A 20,739-nucleotide genomic window follows, 5' to 3' on the forward strand; every position below is an offset into this window, starting at 1 on the left:
CTGAGGTCTGGTTTTGAAGAACACGTTTCTTGACCAAGCCAAGCAAAGTAAGCTGTGCAAAAGAGAGAGGTGGAGATAGGATGGATGCCCTTGTTCACAGAATTTGTTTCAGAACCCATTCCTGTTACATGTTATTTTGTCTTCTTTGTTTCTCCGTCATCTCCTCTGAACTACCCTTCATCATCTCACACTTGGTTTCCTCACTCAGCTCTCAACCTCCCCTGCTCACTGGAAATTGACATATTAGTTCTCTCTTGGTGTCACTTGAACTGACACCTAGCTCAGACCAACCTGGCCCCTAGGAATAATCTCTGACCCCCACCACATGCACATGTACAACTGTAATGCACATAGTTGTGGTCTTCCCTCAGAGGAGTCTTAACTGGGCATGCAAGCTCCAAGGGCTCTTCTCTTCTTCCCATTTTGGCTTCGATAGAGTTGGAGCAAGCAGTCATTAAGGTTCAGTGATGATGCAAGGGCTTAGAACCAGAGATACAATGGAAAAAAAGCTTGTTGTACTCACAATTAAGTGTATTTGGAAAACTGTCAGACAGACAAGGTCAACGTCTTTGGCTAAATACGTCTGGGCTACCTGTAGAAGCTTTCTGTCATTTTGCCTACTGACATCTCCACCCAAGTGGATATCCTGAGTATTGCTTGACTCCATCCTCCCTTTAATTTAGTGCTAACAGGAGAGGTCAGGTGTTGGCTTATGCTTTATTATTATTTTTAATATTTAAACTACTTTAAACCATTGCTTTTGAATAGGTCATTAAAGGCCAACCTCCAGCTGCCTACCTATCACTGACCAAGTTCTTCCCCTACTGATAAAATTCTTTGGTAGAGTATAACCTCTTAGTAACCATTGGGGGTTGCCTGATATAGGAAGAGAAAGCAACTGAAACATGAATTTCATGACAGCCTCTTGATACTCAAGTCAGATTCTCTGATTGGACATCGGTCTAAAGGGATGGTCAGACACAATTATTTCGTCGAGTTCAAGGTGTACATTTAGTGTGGCTTTCAGAATTACTGTTTTTGGAAAGCTACAGAATCTTGACACTTGTTGACTTGCCATTGAAAATGGCTTCTGTAGTGTGGGATAAAGAGAGAATTAGATTTCCCAGTGTGATTTTAATTTTTGGACCTCAGAGGTTGAGCACAGTTTGCTGGATCTTGACTGGAGTGGTGGCAGTGAAATTCGGATCAAAAGATGGAGCAAAATCATTAGGCTCCTTGTCATCACGGTCCATCATCCTTCCTGTTCTCCAGGGTGGTTCAGTCATCATCTCCCTCTATTGCTCCTCATATCCAGGAAGCACAAAATCCTATTGCTTATTCCTCTCCAGTGCTTCTGGCTTCTACTCTTTCCCATTTTCCCCCACTGGCACTGATCTAGTTCAAGCCTTTATTGCCTGTTTCTAAGATTATGGCATTAACTGAACTGGTCTTTAGCTTTCTCCCTTCAATTCTCTTATAATCCAATGCCAAGTCAATTTTCCTAAAATTCCTATTTAGTTCACTTACGCCTCTCCTCAAAAAATGAGTGATTCCCTTCGGCGTTCCCTGGCGGTCCAGTGGTTAAGACTCGGCGCTTTCATTGCTGTGGCCCAGGGTTCAATCCCTGGTCGGAGAACTAAGATCCCATAAGCCATGTGGAGAGGCCAAAAAAAAAAAGTGATTCCCCTTTGATTTTTTTTTTAAATTTTTATTTGAGTATAGTTGGTTTATAATGTTGTGTTAGTTTCAGGTGCACAGCAAAGTGAATCATTTATGCATATACATATATCTACTCTTTTTTAGATTATTTTCCCATATAGGCCATTACAGAGTATTGAGTAGAGTGCCCTGTGCTCTACAGTAAGTCCTTATTAGTTATCTATTTTATATATAGCAGTGTGTATATGTCAATCCCAATTTCCCAATTTGTCCCTCCCCCCGCCCCATCCCCTGGTAACCATAAGTTTGTTTTCTACATCTATAACTCTATTTCTTCCCCTTTGATTGTTGAATCAAGTTCAAATTATTTGATGTAATAGACAAGGGGCCTTACCCATCCAGCCCTAATAAAGTGCATGGTAGTTATCCCTTACTAAGCATCCCACAGTCCTGAAACACCAGTCTCATTACCAATCTCTGATCAGTTCTCTCTCTGTGTTCTCTCTTAATGGCTCTCCTTAATAAGCTCATTTCACATGGGAAATATTGATTCTTTCCTGGCCACCACATCTTACTGTTGGAATTACGCTGATTCTTTAAATTTCTCTTTGTCCTTCAATGGCAACTCCTACGCCACCTCAAGAAGAAATTACTCTTTCTCTTCTGTCTTCTTGAAGTGCTTTGTATCGTTTTCTGTCTTGTAAGCTATGGAAGTGGGCGTGTTGATTTCTTACCAGACTGTAGGCTCATGCAGGGCTGAGATGAGGTTTTAATAACTTCAGCATCACTTTCCCTTAGCTTAGAGCCAGGTAGGTAGTAGACCTTTGCTAAAATTTGTTGTTTTGAATCGAATTTTCACAGATTCTCTCTGGGTAAAAGTTACATCTAATTCAGACCATTAACTCCAGTTTTTCTGTATGTAAAGAGTGTAAAGCAAGGGGTATGTAAAGAAATTGTATGATTGGTTTTGGTGCCTAATTACCATGATTATATTTGCTAAGCCAAAAATTTTAAGTGTGATTTATTAAAGGATATCACGGAGATCTAATTGCCCAAGGACAATAGGATTGTTTCCTCAAAAACTGGATGTACAGTGGTTATTCTTATGTGTTAAAGCTTATCAACTCTAACAACTCTCGTAGACGGCAACTCCAATTATAAGTAACCCAATATGCTGACATGGGAAGTCTTTAAATACTTTGCCTTACGCCTTTGTTTTCTTCATCTGTTTTCAGAGGTGAGCTCTGTCGTGTGGTAGGTTTATGAGAAGAGAGAACCTCCAATGTGTCTTTCCATCTTCAACTATACTAACAAGAGCCAACTGATGTGTAGGCTAGTATGAGAATTAGGGTCACAGAAAATTGCATATTAAAGTCTTAAAACTTATTTTTAAAGAAATGCTCTTTCTTGTGATTTTTTTGTTTCAAATCTTTTTTCTGTTATATTAAATGTTATAATGTTCAGAATTGATTCTCTTTGCACCTCAACAATATTTAGTTATCCTGTTTTCAGTTTTGAAGTGTGTCATTTTTCCATCATACCTTCAGGTAATACATACATATGTATTTTGGTAATGTTATTCATAATGGATCTGATTTTCAGTCCCCTACACATTCAACTATCTCTTTTGGGCACAGAGCTTCCTTTGAGGCCAGTCAGAGCTTTGTTCATAGATGAAATGTGTGGCAGGATGGGGGACGTTTCCCAACTTCCTTTCTCTCTGACTCTTTGATCATGTGTAACAAAGTTTTCCATTCTTCTGTAGATAAGAATCTTTTTGTGAATTTTCTATATTTAACACCAAGTGCTGTTAAGCAACATCAGCCGTTCTCACCACACCCACTCAGATGAAAAGTGAGTTAAAGACAATTAGGTTAGTCTGGCAGGAAATGTGACCCCATAAACTGATAATTTTTGATAGTATCTTTCAGTCCTTGTAGCTGCAAACAGCGTGTTCTCTTCTGCAAATGCTGGGAGACAGACTCAGGCAATTTCCTTTTTACCTCGTGTTTTTGTTTGCTTTTTGTTGTTGTCGTTTTATGGTTTTTTGTTTTTGTTTTAGAGAATAGGATATATTTTCTTTTCTCCACATTCTTGGTCATTTGCTTGATTTCTTAGGGCTAGATGGGTGCTTGATGATACTCACTCCTTACATGCTCAGTTCTGTTTTTTTTACAGCCGTGCCACACAGCATGCAGGATCTTAGTTTCCCGACCAGGGACTGAACCCGGGCCACGGCAGTGAAAGCACCGAATCATAACCGCTGGACCACGAGGGAAGTCCCACATGCTCAGTTCTTATATGTAGTCACTGGGTTTCATCCAACCTTCTTCCCCAGATGTCTTGCTTAACTTTGTAGAACTTAGAAAAAGATACTTCACAAATTCCCTTGACAATACATGCTAATGTCAAATGGTTTTCTTTTCTGGAAAGTACCACCTCAAGTAATCATCTGAAGAGTAATAACCAGGTTGTTCTTATCGGGATATCTGAGGACATCAGTCATGTCCTCTTTTAGATAATCGGAAGACTGATACCAAGTTATTTATCTATCGTTGCTTTATCCAAACCCTGTCATTAGGGTCTTGGCTTCTTCCTGATTTCTTCTCTGAATCACCTCCCAGATATCCACAACCTATGAAAGACTAAAATTGGGGCTTTCTTTATTCTAAAGTTATTTTCCATATTGAAGTTTCTTCTACATGAAATAAACTCAGTGAAAGAAGTTTGCTTTTTCACCAACTAGTTCAGCTCCAACTCTTCTGGTTAAGAACCTCAAGGACCAGGAAGATATACTCCTGTGAAAACTTTTAGTAAAAGGTCATTCTGAGTCCTTCAACTTAGTGTCTTTATATACATGGGATTGAACACTTGAGGACAGACAATATATCTTTTCTAAATATTCAGTTATAAGTTTTTGGTAAACTGATCTAAAGGACCATCCCACCACCTCCTGCCCAGAGTAGTTCTGTTTTGGAATTAATTTATTTCTTCTAACTTATTTAGAATAAGTTTCTATGTGTTCTTGGGCAAACTGAATACCCTGTTTCTACCTAAGTTTCTTTGTCTATAAATGAAGCAGAGGAACGGGATTATGCCAAGGATGTTTCATACTCCAATCATACTTGTTGATTTTGAGATTGTAGGTGAACTTCATTGTGGATAGAAAGGTGATGTGAAGGGACAGTTGGACAAAAAGACATGAATTTTGAAGTTAAAAAAGAGTTTGGGAGTCAAATAGGATCATCTTTCTCCTGCTGAGAGAGTCTTCACCATAACTCAGGAAGAGTCTTCAACCTTCTACTTCCCCTGCTGATTTTCTTTCTTCTTCTCCTTTTTATTTCCTCCTCCTTCCCCTATGCTCTTCTTTCTTCTTCTTTCTTCCCATTTTATTCTTCCAGAGGAAAACAGGCATACTTTTTCTAGGCAGCACACTTAGGATGCTTTTGCAATGACTACCCCAAATTCTTATTCTTACGTAGACTGATATTGAACAAAAAGTCTGTGACAATGTCCACGTGTGTTTTAAAAACTTTATTATGTGTATATTAAATTAACTTTGCATCTCCTTAGCTTTCCACCTGAGACAGAAAGGGCTCAGTGGATAGAATATTTATTAGAGAGTGAGATTCCTTATATCCATGATATTTTTCCTTCCCATGAAAAAAGGTCATGCTAATTCAGGGTGCATATTTTAGTACAACGGAGTTTTTTGCTTTAACATATTAATTTTATTTTCTAATGAAATTCCAGTTACCATGATTGAATCTGTATTCTACCTCCTTTCCTTTCTACCTTAAATAATCAAGGACAAAAAAAAGTCTTAGATTTATTTAATTTAGAAGAATAAGTAATAAGAAAAGCAGTTTCATTTAGAGTTGTTTTATCTCAGACTTTTTTCCAGGTTTTTTTTTTTTTTTGCTTTCCTATAATTATGTTTTAGTATTGAGAGTTATTTTTTGTCAGAGTATATTTCTAGCAATTTAGTATAATGTTGTAAATCAGTAAGAGTCTTTAAAAAATTTGTCCTGCCAAGACTGTGAAATACATTCCTACATATTCATTTTTGAATTGATGGATGGATGACAGGCAGTAGGCAGCAGGATTGAGTACTAAACGATTCTTGTGTCAGGCTTCAGAAATCTTAGCAATCTGATCTGTAGCACATGAAAAAGAGTAGGAAAAGAGCAAAAACAGAAATATGCATGAGAATTTGGTCTAAAGTCAGAAAATAGCAACAAAGAATTATTTTTACTAGGAGGAATAGAAACAGTAAGTTTAGAGAGCTGGAACTTTTGATACCATTACAACAAAATGAACTGATTATTTTGTATTTTATTGAAAAATTACTTGTGCCATGTTGAAATTTTACAGATTAGTTGAAAGACCATAAAAAATGATTGAAAATTTGGATTTATGAAGAAAGGTGAGAAAACGGCAAAGTGGGTTCTCATGATGATCTTCCAGTAAAAGGTAGTATGGTTTGGCAGGAAGAGCATTGCTCTGTGAGGTAGGAGACCTTTGCCTTGTTCTACAGCTGCCGCCAATGACCCAAGTCGGTTTACCTCTTTGTATCGAATTGTCCATATTAGTCAGTGAGAGCATTGGTTAATTTTTAAGGTCTCTCCAGCTCAAACTTTATAATGGCTTCTCATCTACCAGAAATGTGGAACAAGAAGAAATGTACAGAGTGTATGGTGTTAACCTTGGTAAGAAAAAAAATACTGCATTTTTAAAGCTAGGGATGAAACATTCATAGAATTGGGGGAAATTTTATTTAATCTATGATGTTGGCATTTGGGTTCAATGTTTATCTTCTTTCCTTCCCTTTGTAAAGCCCATTGTGTCTTGCTTATTCTTAGCAGTTCAAATACCAGCTGTAAAAAAGAAAAAAAATGTAAATAGAAAAATTAATGCCAAGTACAATTTCTTCTGGGGAGTCTACTTGTTTCCTTCCAGCCTGCCCTACTTTTTTTCAAACGGGGTTTGCATGCCAGTTTTGTGTGTGTCTTTGCAAACTGTGTTAGAGTTTTGGCAAAAAAAAAAAAAAAAAAAGCGGGGCTAAAAAAGGAAATAAAAAGAAAGGCAATCACAAAATTAAATAAAACTAACAGACTTTCAGTACTTAAAAGCAAAATAGCGGAACTGCATTCCTCTCCACACCTAAAACCTTCACAAGCCCATGGAATCGAGTAAATAACTAACTACTCCTCCCTTGGAGAATGACAAAGAGGGGTTCAGAGTTTTTTGAGCAAGGACTAGGCAATCTTCAAAGTCCCATGCAGTCTAAAGTTTCCATGACATGATTCCTGCCTCTAGGGAAATAGCATTCCAAAAGTGGAGGAAAGGGGAAGTCACACTAGGGCAAGGCGGTTCACTTGAAAATGACAAAGGCTGTTTTACTTCCTAGTGTGTCCCTACCCAACCCGCCTACCCAGCATTGCGGAGAAGTATACTCTTTTTCCTGGGGAGTTCACTAATTTAGGGGGTTTTTGTTTTCCAGTTGCTTGAAAGAGTGAGCCATGTTTCAAAAGCCAAACCATTAAGCAAAGGATAGCAAACAGCAAGCAACGGGTCCAGTGGAGAGTGACAAATCAATATTGCTATGCACTTGTGAACTCTTTACTATTTTAGGGAATTTCTACCCTTTGAAAAATGAAGTCATCGGTTAGTAGTAATTGGAAAACAAATCAGTTAATCGTAGTGAACACCATTGCTCATGTTATCCCTGCATTTTATTTTATCTTTTTAAAGGTTCCTGGCTAATTCTTTTTTAATTAAAAAAATTTATTTATTTTATTTTTATTTTGGGCTGCATTGGGTCTTCATTGCTGCTCGCAGGCTTTCTCTAGTTGCGACGAGCGGGGGCTACTCTTCGTTGCAGTGCACGGGCTTCTCATTGTGGTGGCTTCTCTTGTTGTGGAGCACGGGCTCTAGGCACGTGGGCTTCAGTAGTTGTGGCGCGTGGGCTCAGTAGTTGGGTCTTGTGAGCTCTAGACCGCAGGCTCAGGAGTTGTGGCACACGGGCTTAGTTGCTCCACGGCACGTGGGATCTTCCTGGACCAGGACTCGAACCCGTGTCCCCTTCATTGGCAGGCGGATTCTTAACCACTGAAGCATGAAGGAAGTCCCTATCCCTGCATTTTAGAAAGAATATTTCAAAAACACCTGTTTTGAAAAATCTACTTTAAAATCTAGTTAGTAAATTGACTCTCAAAGCCAGGGAAAGATGGGAGTCAGTAGCCTGGCAAAAAAACACCTTACAACCCTTGGTTCTGGGAGTGAAATCTTGGGTCTGTTTTCTGGAGTCAAGAGGGAAGGAAACATTCCCTATTTGGTTCTGTATCGGTATGTAATATGTAGAGAATTTTTGCCAGGTGTGTAAGACAAAATATGTGAGACAAACACACTTGGCCCTTATGATAGGTATTATTTAGGGAGGGGAAATGCAGCAGCATGAGAAAGACTAGGAAATGTTAACAATATTCTTACCAGGGAGGGGAAGTACATCTTATACACCTATGGTGGAGTTGAATATCACATCATGGATAGGAGTGACAGATCGATACAATCTGGCTTTTCCTTCATTCAGTTTTTAGCTTGTAGCTGGAAGCCAGGGTTATATTTTCCTCTCTTTGTTCCTCCCTCCAAGCAGTTGCTATGCTTTCCTTCCGTTGCTCAGCCATGTTCAGTGTGTTTCTTTGAGGTCCTACTGAGAATTTTAAACAGTCCTGGCCAGTAATTACTGTCTCTCTCCAGATGCATCTCTTACACAGACTTCATTTTTATTCCTCTCCAGTCTTATGGAGAAGGGTGGTGCTGAAATTCTCTGTGTTACAGAGCTTATCTGCTGAATTCATACCACTAGCGAGAAAGACATAAAGTGCTTCCTTTTCTCTTCCTGCAAAATGGCATTATTTTTCCTTGCTTCTCTCTTTCCTGTAAAATGGTGATGATACATTTTTCCTGACACCGCTAATGCAAAATACAGATATTTTGTAGATTACTTACACCCTGGTTTGCCCCCTCTCTGACTCTGAAACTAACGTTTTATAATTTCCACTTTGCACTTGTTCTGCTTGGTCTAAAAAACAAAATTTGGTTGGGACAATGGCTATTTCACCTTTTAGTGCATTCTAAACATGTCTGGTGTGTTCCTCTACCACGCTTCTGAGTGTCCCGTGTGAGCGTGCGAAATAGCTTGAAATAAAATTCTTAATTTCAGTAATTTTTATTCGGTCTGACTCCCTCCGCGTCATCTCAGAAACCGCCATGTGACATCTAATCAACGAAATTACCTGTTTCAAAAATCTTACTTATTTGACATATGTTAATCCAATTTTTACTAAACCAAGATGTTCAAATCTACGAGGGTCACAAATAGATATAAATTGGGGTTCCTGTCCTAATAGGAGAATGGCCATGCAAATAAATAACTGGGTTATATGGTGATGTACCAAGGGTTATGTGAATGGGGCAGATACTAAATTTTATGGGAGTTCAGTAGTGGTAATGAGATATTTTGGCTGCTGTCAAAAGGGAATACTTCACAGGGGAGGTGGAATTTGAACTCAGCTCTTAATAGCAGAGGGGATTTCAATGAATAGAAGGGAGTTTTAGGAAGAGAGAATAGTTTTAAAAAAGATGCAGAGGTATGACAGTGCTAGGTATGTTCTCAGGAGGAAGGCTATTATATCTTGGCACCTCTAAGTCAATTTATTTAGATTAAAACTTAAGACTGGAACATTAGGTAAGGATTAGACGGTGGGTAACATTTAATGCAAGGCTAAGAAGTCTAAACTTAATTCAGTAGGCATGGGGTAGGACATGATTAGATAGTAATAGTTAGGTTTGGGAGACTCTATATTGAGAGACCCGTTGCCTGCTATTGTATGTGTTGAGGACTGAACCCAGGGCCTCAGCTTGGAAGCAGCAGGTGGTCATGGAAAGGAGGAGACAGATGTTAGACATTCTAGAGGCAGAAGTGACAAAACGTGAGGTCCAATCAATAGAAAAAGAGAAGTCTGAGATAAATGAGATGCTAGGCTGTGTTCTGCTCTACAGGACTGACTGGGTGAGTCTAGTTTAATGTGTGTACATCTTGGGGTATGGAGGTGAATATGTATTGGGAGAAAAGAGCCCTGACTGCACTTCTTCATGTTGTTGCACCTCTACTTTACCCTTTACATTTCTGAAATTAAGATGCTTCTTACCATCTATGGGCACATTTAATGTGAAAGTTTTCCTTGAAAGGTTGTTAGTAAATCAATGGTGAATACTGCAATTGATGGCAACTTATCATAATAGAAATAAAGTTTAAAATATATATTATTACTGTATTGCATTTTCATTTTAAACTGCCAAATTATTTCATTCTCATTATAATTAAGCCAAACTACCCAGTAAATATAATTTACATTAGGTATTAAGCACACAGTAAATATTATTCATCAAATACCTACATTGCCCAAAGAAAAGAATCACTAGGAGAATAAATCAGCTGCCAGAGCTTTGGGGAGATTATGGATGTATTCATCAAATACGTACCGAGCAGCTCTTATGAGAAAGTCACTCTTGTAAGGGCAGGAGGGATACAAAGATGAATGAGAAAGAATCTCTGTCTTGGGGTAGGACTGGGGGCTTACAAGTTATTACAGAAGAAAGACAGGTGCACATAATTTTCACAGGGCAACGTGTGATTTATCATAAGAGAGGTCCTTTAGATGTACTTTGGATGCTCTGGGGAGGTGATGCTCATATCTGCTTGGGGATATCAGGCAAGGCTTCATGAAGGATGTAGCATTTAAATTTGGCCTGGGAGAATGGGTAGGATTTCTACAGATAGAGGTGAAGTAAGTGAATCCAGGTGAACCATGTGTTATGAACAAAGGTTAAGTTGGAAAGAACCATGCATATTCAGGGAGCACAGCAGTCCAGGGTAGTTGCAGGGAAAAGTGTGAATAATAGTAATAACAATGATTACAGGAAACATTTATTGAGCAGTTACTATGTGCTAGGTCCTGTTACACTTTATTTGGCGATATGTAGAATGATTGATCCCATTTTATAGGTGAGGACAGTGAGACCAGGTCAGTTAATTAACTTGCCCAGGGGTCTGAGAGCTCAAGCTGAACCAGTTGGCCTTATTCCTTTCATAAGCAGTGTGCTTGTAAGGGCACGCACAGGAATATACAGCTGTGAAAGAATGCTGGACATGGGTTAGGGAAGGTGCTGCAAACTATGTGATGGAGTCTGAAGTTGACTCTGTAGCTAATGTTATGGCATTCTCTGGATTTGGAACACTCTGCCACCCCCCTTTTGGTATGTGTAATAGAATCAGTGTGTGTAATGGTCTTTAGAAATACGGTACCAGAGGAGGGTAGGTTGTGTGTCAAATTCTAGCAGCCTCCAGGGAACATTTAAAACCCTTAAATTGTTATAGGACTTTACATTCTCAAAGATCTTTTTCATTTCCTGTGTCATTTATTTTGATCCACAGATTGATGTGGCATTTCTCCCTGCGTTGGGTATATGGGAAAACGTACCCTACATTGGTACTAACTTTGCCTAAGCAAGCCCCAGGGCTGATAGATGGTGGAGCTAGAGAAGGAAGCAAGATCTTCTGGAGCTTAAATCATTGCTACTGCTTTTTCCTCAGACCTCTTTTCCTTTTACTGGTTTTACATCAACAGTCCCCTCTTTACGTTCAGAGGTGTAAATGGGTCTACATGCTGTAATTGGTGGGTTTGCTCAGCACTGGAAATAAGTACTCCTAAGTAGAAGATAGTATCCTTGCCCAACAAGAAAAATGGACCAGTTTCTGGCTGACACAGGCAGGACCACACAGTCAGGTGCTTGGTCAGGAGACTTCTGTACTTTTCCACTGATGAGGAGGGAGTTGTCCTAGCTGCTGCCTCTTAAAACAGTGTCAGGATTTCATGGAAAATTTCGCAGACTTCTCTTTTGGGAACTAGGCCAGCTGTCCAACTATCTTAGGTTAAATCATTCATTTCACAACCTTTCTGACCCCCACTCTGCAGCTTATTAGTGAAATAGAACGTCCACAGTGCTTGGCTAAAGAGAAGGTGTCACTATTTCTGAATTCAGCACAATTCTTTGTCATATATTTGTATATTAAATTTCGATACTGGTTATTTCAAAGAACTTCCACTGTGTTTTGGGTTAATATCCTGGCCAATGAGGTGCTGAACAATCACCTATCTGTTCTTGAGATTGACAGCACATTGCACTTCTAATATTGTCATAATATCTCTAAATGTAAGCAAGAATAGAGAGTGTATGTGTTTCCTAGCGTATGAATTTCCTAGTTACCATGACAAATTATCACAAATTTAGTGCCTTAAAACAACAGAATTTTTTCCCTCACAGTAGCAGAGGCTAGAAGTCTGAAATCAAGCTGTCATAGGGCCATGTTCCATCTAAGACTCTGGGTAGAATACTTCCTTGCCTCTTCCGGTTTCTGGTGCTGGACGTTGATAGTGGGTGTTCCTTAGTTTACAACTGTAAAGCCTACGATCCGAACTCTGCCTCTGACATCACGTTGTGTTCTTCCTGTGTGTCTGTTTTTAACATGGCATTTTTCTCTTCTTATAAGGACACCAGTCATATCAGATTAGGGCCACCCTAAGACCTCATCTTAACCTGATGACACCTGCAAAGACCCTGTTTCTAAAATGAGTCACACTCACAGATACCAAGGGTTAGGACTTCAACATCATTTGGGGAGATAGAATTTAACCTATAAGATAGTAAGCAATAGGGCTTCCCTGGTGGCGCAGTGGTTGAGAGTCCGCCTGCCAATGCAGGGGACACGGGTTCGTGCCCCGGTCCGGGAAGATCCCACATGCCGCGGAGCGGCTGGGCCCGTGAGCCATGGCCGCTGAGCCTGCGCGTCCGGAGCCTGTTCTCAGCAACGGGAGAGACCACAACAGTGTGAGGCCCGTGTACCGCAGGAAAAAAAAAAAAAAAAAAAAAGAAAGATAGTGAGCAATAATTGGCACTTTTCCTTTTTATTATGGTTAATTCTATACAGATAATAACATTTTATCTAGATTGTAAAATTCTTAGGGGTATGAGTTGAACTATAGTAGAGGGAGTACTGTTTTGTTCTTTGGTAAGTTCATAGTGGTTGTTCGAATCACTGTTTTAATTGCTGTCACACTGAGACATTTTTTTCTCTGTCTTTCCTACCAGATTCTGATCTCCATGAGGGCAGGAGTCATACCTGGCTCATACGCACAGTGTTAGCACAATTTGGGGAAGGCAGTTTTGCATAGTGGTTAACCTTGTCGTTGGAAATGGATGATGTGGATTCTAATCCCAGCTATCCTAGGTATCAGCTGTGTAATGTTGGGCAGGGGTTTTAGCCTCAGTATCCTCATCTGGAAAAGCATGAGAAATATAATACTATTCTCATTGTTTTGTGGGATTAAACTCTTTAGCACATTGCCTAGCTGTTACTATGACTATAGTCTCAATAAATTTTTGTAGAATTGAGTTGAAGGAGACCAAGTAGTCCAGCCATAGTTCTGCCATTAAATTACTGTGTCTCTTTGGCAAGACTTACATTTTCTAGGCGTTATTTTTTTTAATCTGAAAATTAAGGGAGTTAGATGACATGGCTCTGAGGTTCCTTCCAGTCTAACATTCTGTAAGTTCAGCTGGTATCTTCTGATGACTTCAAGAATATATATATAGTTTCAGTTCGATGTATAGTTGATTCTATTCTAACAAGCACTGTGATTACCAAAGGAAGATGTATTGTTAGTGGTTTATCTCCTGTCCTTACTACCTTGTGCTTATTTGTTTGGCTTTATTATTTTAACTCAGTAAAGTTAAAAAATATTTACTGATGCCCACTGTTAGTCTCTGTGTTAGATTATACATAGAAATGACTACTATACTATTCTTCCCTGTGTTACATTTGAATATCAAAGAAGTTGAGATTGCATATCGTTTTCTGAAATTGTAATTAGACAGGGATAGAAAGAAAATAGGGGATTCTGATGTTCTAAGACGTTACCTTATTGCTCTTCTGTACTTCCTTCTGGTGCACACACATTTCCCACTACCTGCCCCTGCCACCTTTCTAGACTCTGAAAACAAAGACGGGGAAGGTGAGGATCAGTCCATTAAGCTGCTTCTTGCTGGCCCTTCTCTGCTGATTCTCTTGCTATTGTCAAAGGCAAGTCTCCACCAGGTGGCCAATCCAGGCAGCTCTGGGGGGTGAGCAGATTGGAGGGTTGTCTACTTAGAGAATTCCAAGGTGAAAGCTCTCTTTGGAGCTGTTCCGTTTGGATGCAGCCTGTTTAACACCTTTATCCATTCAGTTAGGAATATTTGGGGCCTCTCTAGTAGATAGCATTTGAGCTGAGATTTGAAGAGAGAGACAGAAAGAGAGAGAGAAAACAAGACAAATGAAGACTGGTGGGGAGAGCAGTGATCCGGGCAGAAGGAAGAGTCAGTACAAAAGCCCTGAGGAGAAACTGCTTCTGTTGGAGGGTTAGAAGGAAGGCCAGTGTGACCAGGATGTGGTCTGATATGACGCCATAGGATCTACTAGAACAAACATGACCTTAAATGACAGGCTAAAAAGTTTGGATTTTATTCAAAGGCCAGGGGGAATTTACCTACATCTCAAGTAAGTATTTTGTTGTTCCAAGTATTACACAAAATTCCAGTCCCAAACAGGTTTCTTGCTTTCTAAGAAGCTACTTTCTAAAGCACTAAAGCCCTTCTCAGTTCTGTGGGGTGGCTCTGCCCACCCCCACCGAGCAAGTTATGTAAAAGCTGAACCCTGAGTGTGACACAGGGTGTTAGTTAAAGGAAGAGGAAGGAACACTGTCACCTGTTTACCTTGAATTTTGATAAAAGATTTCGATTTTGAAATGGAACAGTGTGTATGCGGTGGGGGAAGGTGGAGGTAATAATGACTAATGAGAACTCTTAGGCAGTTGATAACTGCCATTTGAGAACCGCAGATTTCAACAGGACAAACTAATGCCCTTTGCTTCCATAAGAATTAGCGGCGTGATTGCACTACTCTCCTTTACTGTACTATTTCGTGGAGACTTCAGCAGTCCTTTTTGAGGAGGAATTTTGCTTGGTTGGAAGAACATGATAAAGAAATATGAAAGAATTACCTAAAAAATCCCATTAAGCAAAATAAAATTTTAGCCTATAAACAAATGGCAAACATTCAGTAGATAGACCAGTAATTCTTATCAGTAAGCATAAACGGTATGAGGACCTAGAAGATCATAAGGTATTCTCAGCAAAATGTGATTGGCTTTTAAAAATTCTCTGTGAGTTATTAATACTTTAAAAGTTGACCAACTAATGTAAGAATGCATACTTATTAAAAAAGGTTCAAACCATATATATAATAGAACAAAATTTGGAAGTCTTCCTTCACAAACCTTCCCACTTTCTCCCTCAACTCGTTCTCCAGAGGTAACCACTGTTAACAGATTAGTATATACAGATCTTCCTCGACTTACAATGGGTTTACATCCAGATAGACTGAAAATATTGTAAGTTGAAAATGCATTTGATACATCTAGCCTACCGGACATCATAGCTGAGCCCAGCCTACCTTAAATGAGCTCAGAACAGTTACATTAGGCTACATAGTTGGACAAAATCACTTAACACTAAGTCTATTTTATAATAAAATGCTGAATATCTCATGTAATATATTGAATACTGTACTGAAAAACAGAATGGTTGTAAAGTCTATTGTTTGTTTACCCTCGTGATCAGGTGGTTGACTGGGAGCGACGGCTTGCTGCCCTGCCCAGCATCATGCGTATCATCCCCCATGTTGCTAGCCTGATAAAAGATCAAAATTCATAATTCAAAGTATGGTTTCTACTGAATGCCACTTTCACACCAAGGTAAATTTGAAAAATCCTAAGTCAGACCATCTTATGTGGGGAACCATCCATATTATGTAGTCTTTTTTATGTCTGTATGTGTCACTGTACATATAGATACATGCTCTTTCTTTAAGAAAAAAGAATAAATGGAAACATATCGGGCACATTGTTCTATCTTTTCCCCTACTTTATCTGTCTTAAAAATATTTATGCACGTAATTGTTTATTTTATACTTTCCAGTGGGTGCCGAGCATTCCATTGAATTAAATTATCGTAAGTTATGTAGCTACTTCTCAACTGATATACATTTAAAACTTCAGTTTTTCACAATTTCAAACAATGTCACAAGAAACATACTTGTTTTCTGCACATGTAAGAGTACTTCTGTCGGATAAATTCTTAAAAGTAGAATTCCTGGAGTGCATTTTAAAATTTCAATACTGTCAAATTACCCCACTAATAAAGTTTTATTGATTTATATTCCTACAAAGTGCTAAAAGCCCATTTACTTGTAACTTCACCAATACTGGATATTGCCAATTTTTATTTTTTGTTCATTTTTTGGTAGGCAACAGTTAGTATCTAACTGTTGTTTCAAGTTTTACTTTCCTGATTACTAGTAAGTTTGAACATCCTTTAATAAGTATATTGATGATTTGAGCTTTCTCTGTAAATTATCTGTTCAGAGCCTTTAATCATCTAAAACTACTTTTCTTCAAAGAATAAAGTATTCCTTATGTATTATGGCCTTTAATCAATTATGTATCACAAATAATTTCTTGTTGTCATTTAGCTTTAACCTATGTATATTATAGCTTCCATTGAACAGAAGTTGTTTTTCTTTGAATGGAAGTTATTTATGTTACTAATGCTCTCTGGACTTCTCTGTATTGTTAGGAAAACCATTCCCAATCTAATCTTACTAAAATACTTTATGTTTTTGCTATTATTTTAAATATTTAAAATTATTTTTATACTTAACTCCTTAAGCCACCTGGAATTTATTATTATAATGTAATAAAAGACTATAACTTAATTGTTTCCACACGGGTACCAACCCATTTATTGAAGGGGTTATTCTTTTCCTAATGAATTAAAATAAGTTAATGATATAGTAAATTTCTGAATATTCATGGATATGTTTTGGGATTCTCTATTCATTGACAATATTTGATTTGTCATTATTCTTTTCATTGACCTATTCTATTTGACCATACAGTCCTAACTCTTGTAATATTTTCTGATACCCAAGTAGGGTGATTTTCTCAATGCTCATCCTTACCTCTATCCCCTACCATTATTATTTTCAAATTTTTCTTAGCTCGTCTTGTGCACTTTCTCTTTCAGATGAGTGTAAGAATGTATGTCAACTTTTATAAACAAGCAAACAAACAAAACCTGTGTGATTTTGAATTCAGTACATTGAATATTTTAGAAAATTTGGGGATAATAGACATCTTTACAAGAAGGACTCTTCTCATATGGGAACATGGTATTTTTTCCCTTACTCTGGACTTTATAATGTTCTTCATAAAATCTTACAAATGCTTGCTAAGTTCATTCCTGTTTTATGAATTTTTGGCTGTTTTGATAGTATTTCTTTCCTCTGATATTACCAGTTCATATCATCCACTGCTGCTGTATGAGAAATTTCTTTCTTTTTATGTGTTACCCTTAGAATCTTACATCTAGGAAAACTATCTTATTAAGTCTGTTCTTCAGTGGATTGTCTTGGATATTCTAGTTATGCAACCACAGCACCAACAAACCTTATAGTTTAGTCTCTTTCTTTACAAATTCTATACCTCCTGTCTGTGATATGAACGACAACAGTGATCAGTGGTGAGGGCTACTGTCATCTCTGCTTTCCTTCTCACTGTAATGGAAACACATTTCAACATTGAAGATGATATTTTGTGGGTGTTTCTGGTAGATACCTTTCATTATGCTAAGAAAGTTTTCCTTCTATTCCTCATTTATTTAGGATTTTTCAAAGCAAAGATGAATCACTATACTGTCGGTGTCTATTGCATTGAATTTCTTCTTTCATCCAGAGATTTAGTGACGTCTGTTAGTATTTTATATCCTAAAGTTGAAGTATCCTTGTATTCCTGGGGTACATCCTACTTCGTTGAGAGGTATTATTTTTAATACACTATTGGACTCAATTTGATATTTTAATTGTATCAGAATTAATAAGTGAGATTAGCTTAATTAGCTTAATTTCCTCCCTCCTTTCCTTCCTTCCTTCCTTCCTTCCTTCACTCCTTCCTTCCTTCCTTTTTTCCCTCTATATATAGTTTAGGATCAGATTAATTAGCTTTAGAGAATGCATCTTGTTTTATGCTCTGGGACTATTAATATAAGATTTGTATTTATCTTGAAAATTTGGTATAGCACTGATAAAGTAACCTGGGTCTAGTCTCATGATTTTTTGACTACTTTGACTACTGTAAAAGGTTCTGTCCACATCTTTCAGATCACTCTTATAGAAGACTATAGCACTTTGGAATATGGGTTAATAGCACAAAAATTTTCTGCCAGTTTAGTTTTTCTTCTTTGATGTTTTAGAACAATATTGTTGAATTCATTTTGTTAAATATCTACTGCTCTACCCTTTTCTTTTTCTTAACAAACATTTACTGAACACCTATAGATGTAGGACATGAGTGTAAATTTAAAGATAAGAGATGGGCCTTGTGCTCAAGGTAATTAGAGGAAATTAGACAGTGTAGAAACAGACTTGTGTACAATTAACTGTAGTCTAACAATAAAATATTAAGTCTTAAAAGAATGATCTGAAAAAAGTGATATGAGAGCGAAGGCAGATACCATGTCCTGCCCTCCGTCTGCAGCACACAGTGGGGTATTGCTCCAGGACCTTGCTTCAGATGTGTAAGATCCCCCATCCATTAAACCATTGATGTCTCTAAAAAAAGTGATATGACATTTCAGAGATGAAGTTAGGTAAGAACTTGAAATTCTTTAATTTAATTTTACTTTTAATTTTATTTTATGGACAATGAGGGACTCGTGCAATCTTTTGAGCAGGTAGATAGCTTGATCTGGTTTCATTTTATTATAAAATAAAGGGGATGATGAAGGGGAAGACAGCTTCAGGCTATTATATTTGTCTTAAGGTAAATTCTATAGAAAAGAGAAGTTGTAAATAGTAGAACACCTTTGTAAATCAAGGTTTGAGGGTTGAAGTCACATTTGTATGGAAAGATTAGTTTTTCCCCACATTTTGTCACAAAGGATACCTTTGATCAGGGATGTTATTAAAAATATTTAATAACTAGTATGACACAGGTCCTGACAATCAGAACAGGGAACTGACCAATCAAAATAGACCAAGTCATAAATATGTAATTAACAAGTGTGACCATACCAGTATGTACTGGCTGAATGTCAAACTTGCCTTTGACTCCAATTTTACAGCCATGGATCTCATGATTTGAAATATTCTACTTGTTAAACACATTTCATAAATTAAGTAAAAAGATAATTTATTTTCCAATTTCTTAATTTAATAATAGATTTCTATAATTTATATTAGCTTAAGATTAGTATCACACAACTAAATTGATACAATTTTAGCATCCATCTGTAAAACTTGGTTGTTGGTTGGCCTAGTGGCCTTATATCAAGCAAATATGTAATTTCCATTTGGTATTTTGAAATATTAAAATATTTCCCTAATTTTATAAAATTCCCAGAGGACAGGAAGACTGCTGTCCTCAAGTAACAGTGTTGATTTAAGTCATGTACCTTATAGCAGCCTGGAGATGTTTTTAAAATCAATCTCTCTCTCTCTGTCTCTCTGTCTCTCTCTCTCTCACACACACACACACACACACACACGCACACACATTACATAAATGTCTTTATAATTGACCATATTTTTAGTTGCCAAAGTCTCTACCACTCCCTTTTGTTTTACACATATATGTTATATTATTTTACCTACCTGAATCCAGATGGCATATGTGTTTGTAATCCCTGATTTAGATCTTTTTATGTCTTTGGAGACATCATTTTGTTCATGTCATTATCCAATTCCAATGGTAATTGAGTCATGCTGTGATAGGGTCTCTTGAAGCACTGTTAACTCAGAAGATTTTACAATTTACATTTGGCAGGTTCTGCTTGAGCTGAATTCACATTGACTTCCATTTTAGTTCAAAGACTTTCTGTCTCTAAAATTCTACTATTGACCTTCCAAATGATTTTGAAAATGACAATTGACTTTTTATACTATGCAAAACTTCTCATTTTTATTTTTGTTTTGAATCTTCCTTCTACTTATATACACTGCTCCTTCTCTAAAATCAAGTCTCTTAAAACTGCATGTCCCCAATCCCCCCACCCCCCAGCCAATAAAAGCATCTGTGATCTTGAGTAATTCATGATGGTACCCTTGGCCCATATGCATAGGCAGGGACCAACTGGCAACATTCTTGTGCCACCTTGGTCTGCCTATTACTTTCATGGCCTCCTCATTCCTCCCCTGGGACCACTTGCTGATGCTGTGACAAATTCCAGTCTAAGATATGGGCAACTTTGTGCTCTAAATGGGCTGGTCTTCCCCTCCCATTGTTCTTTGTAAAGATAATGGATAATTTTAGTGAGGACAAAGTAGTGGAAGGGCAATCAGAAGAATGCTGAATGGTCACAGACCACGTGGCAGATATAATGTCTTTTTGATGACCGTTAATGAGCTAAGATGTACTTTGGGGAAAGTGCATTCCAAGGACTTCGTGAGAGGACCTTATGACTGGATCCTGTAAGTCTTGCTTATATTCACAAGAACTCAATGTCCGCACCTCCTGACTTTTACATTGCACTGACCATATTAAGTAGCCTAGTGGATGGCAAACAAATGGCAGAATTTGGGGAAGTTTTTCTTTTTCCTTTGAAAAAAAAAAAGGCAGATGGTGTTTTGAACACAACTTGCCATAGAACATGAAAGCATAAGAGTTCTGGCTGTTTGAAGGAGAAAAAAAAATAAGTCGACTTATTTTAATGGTATAAACTAGCTTTAGGTTTTCTCAGGGGCTTAAAGAAAAGAGCACTGAGAAATGGGAGTGAACTGCAAGATAAGGTTTGTGTAACAAGTACCTCAAACCACAGAAGTCACATGGGCTCTCTCTGCTTTGCTACTTTTGATTACTTGTCAGA

The sequence above is a fragment of the Delphinapterus leucas genome, chromosome 8, assembly GCF_059928025.1.
Source record: "Delphinapterus leucas isolate spDelLeu-1000000601 "Yukka" chromosome 8, BTC_Dleu_Yukka2, whole genome shotgun sequence".
In the NCBI taxonomy this organism is placed as follows: domain Eukaryota; kingdom Metazoa; phylum Chordata; class Mammalia; order Artiodactyla; family Monodontidae; genus Delphinapterus; species Delphinapterus leucas.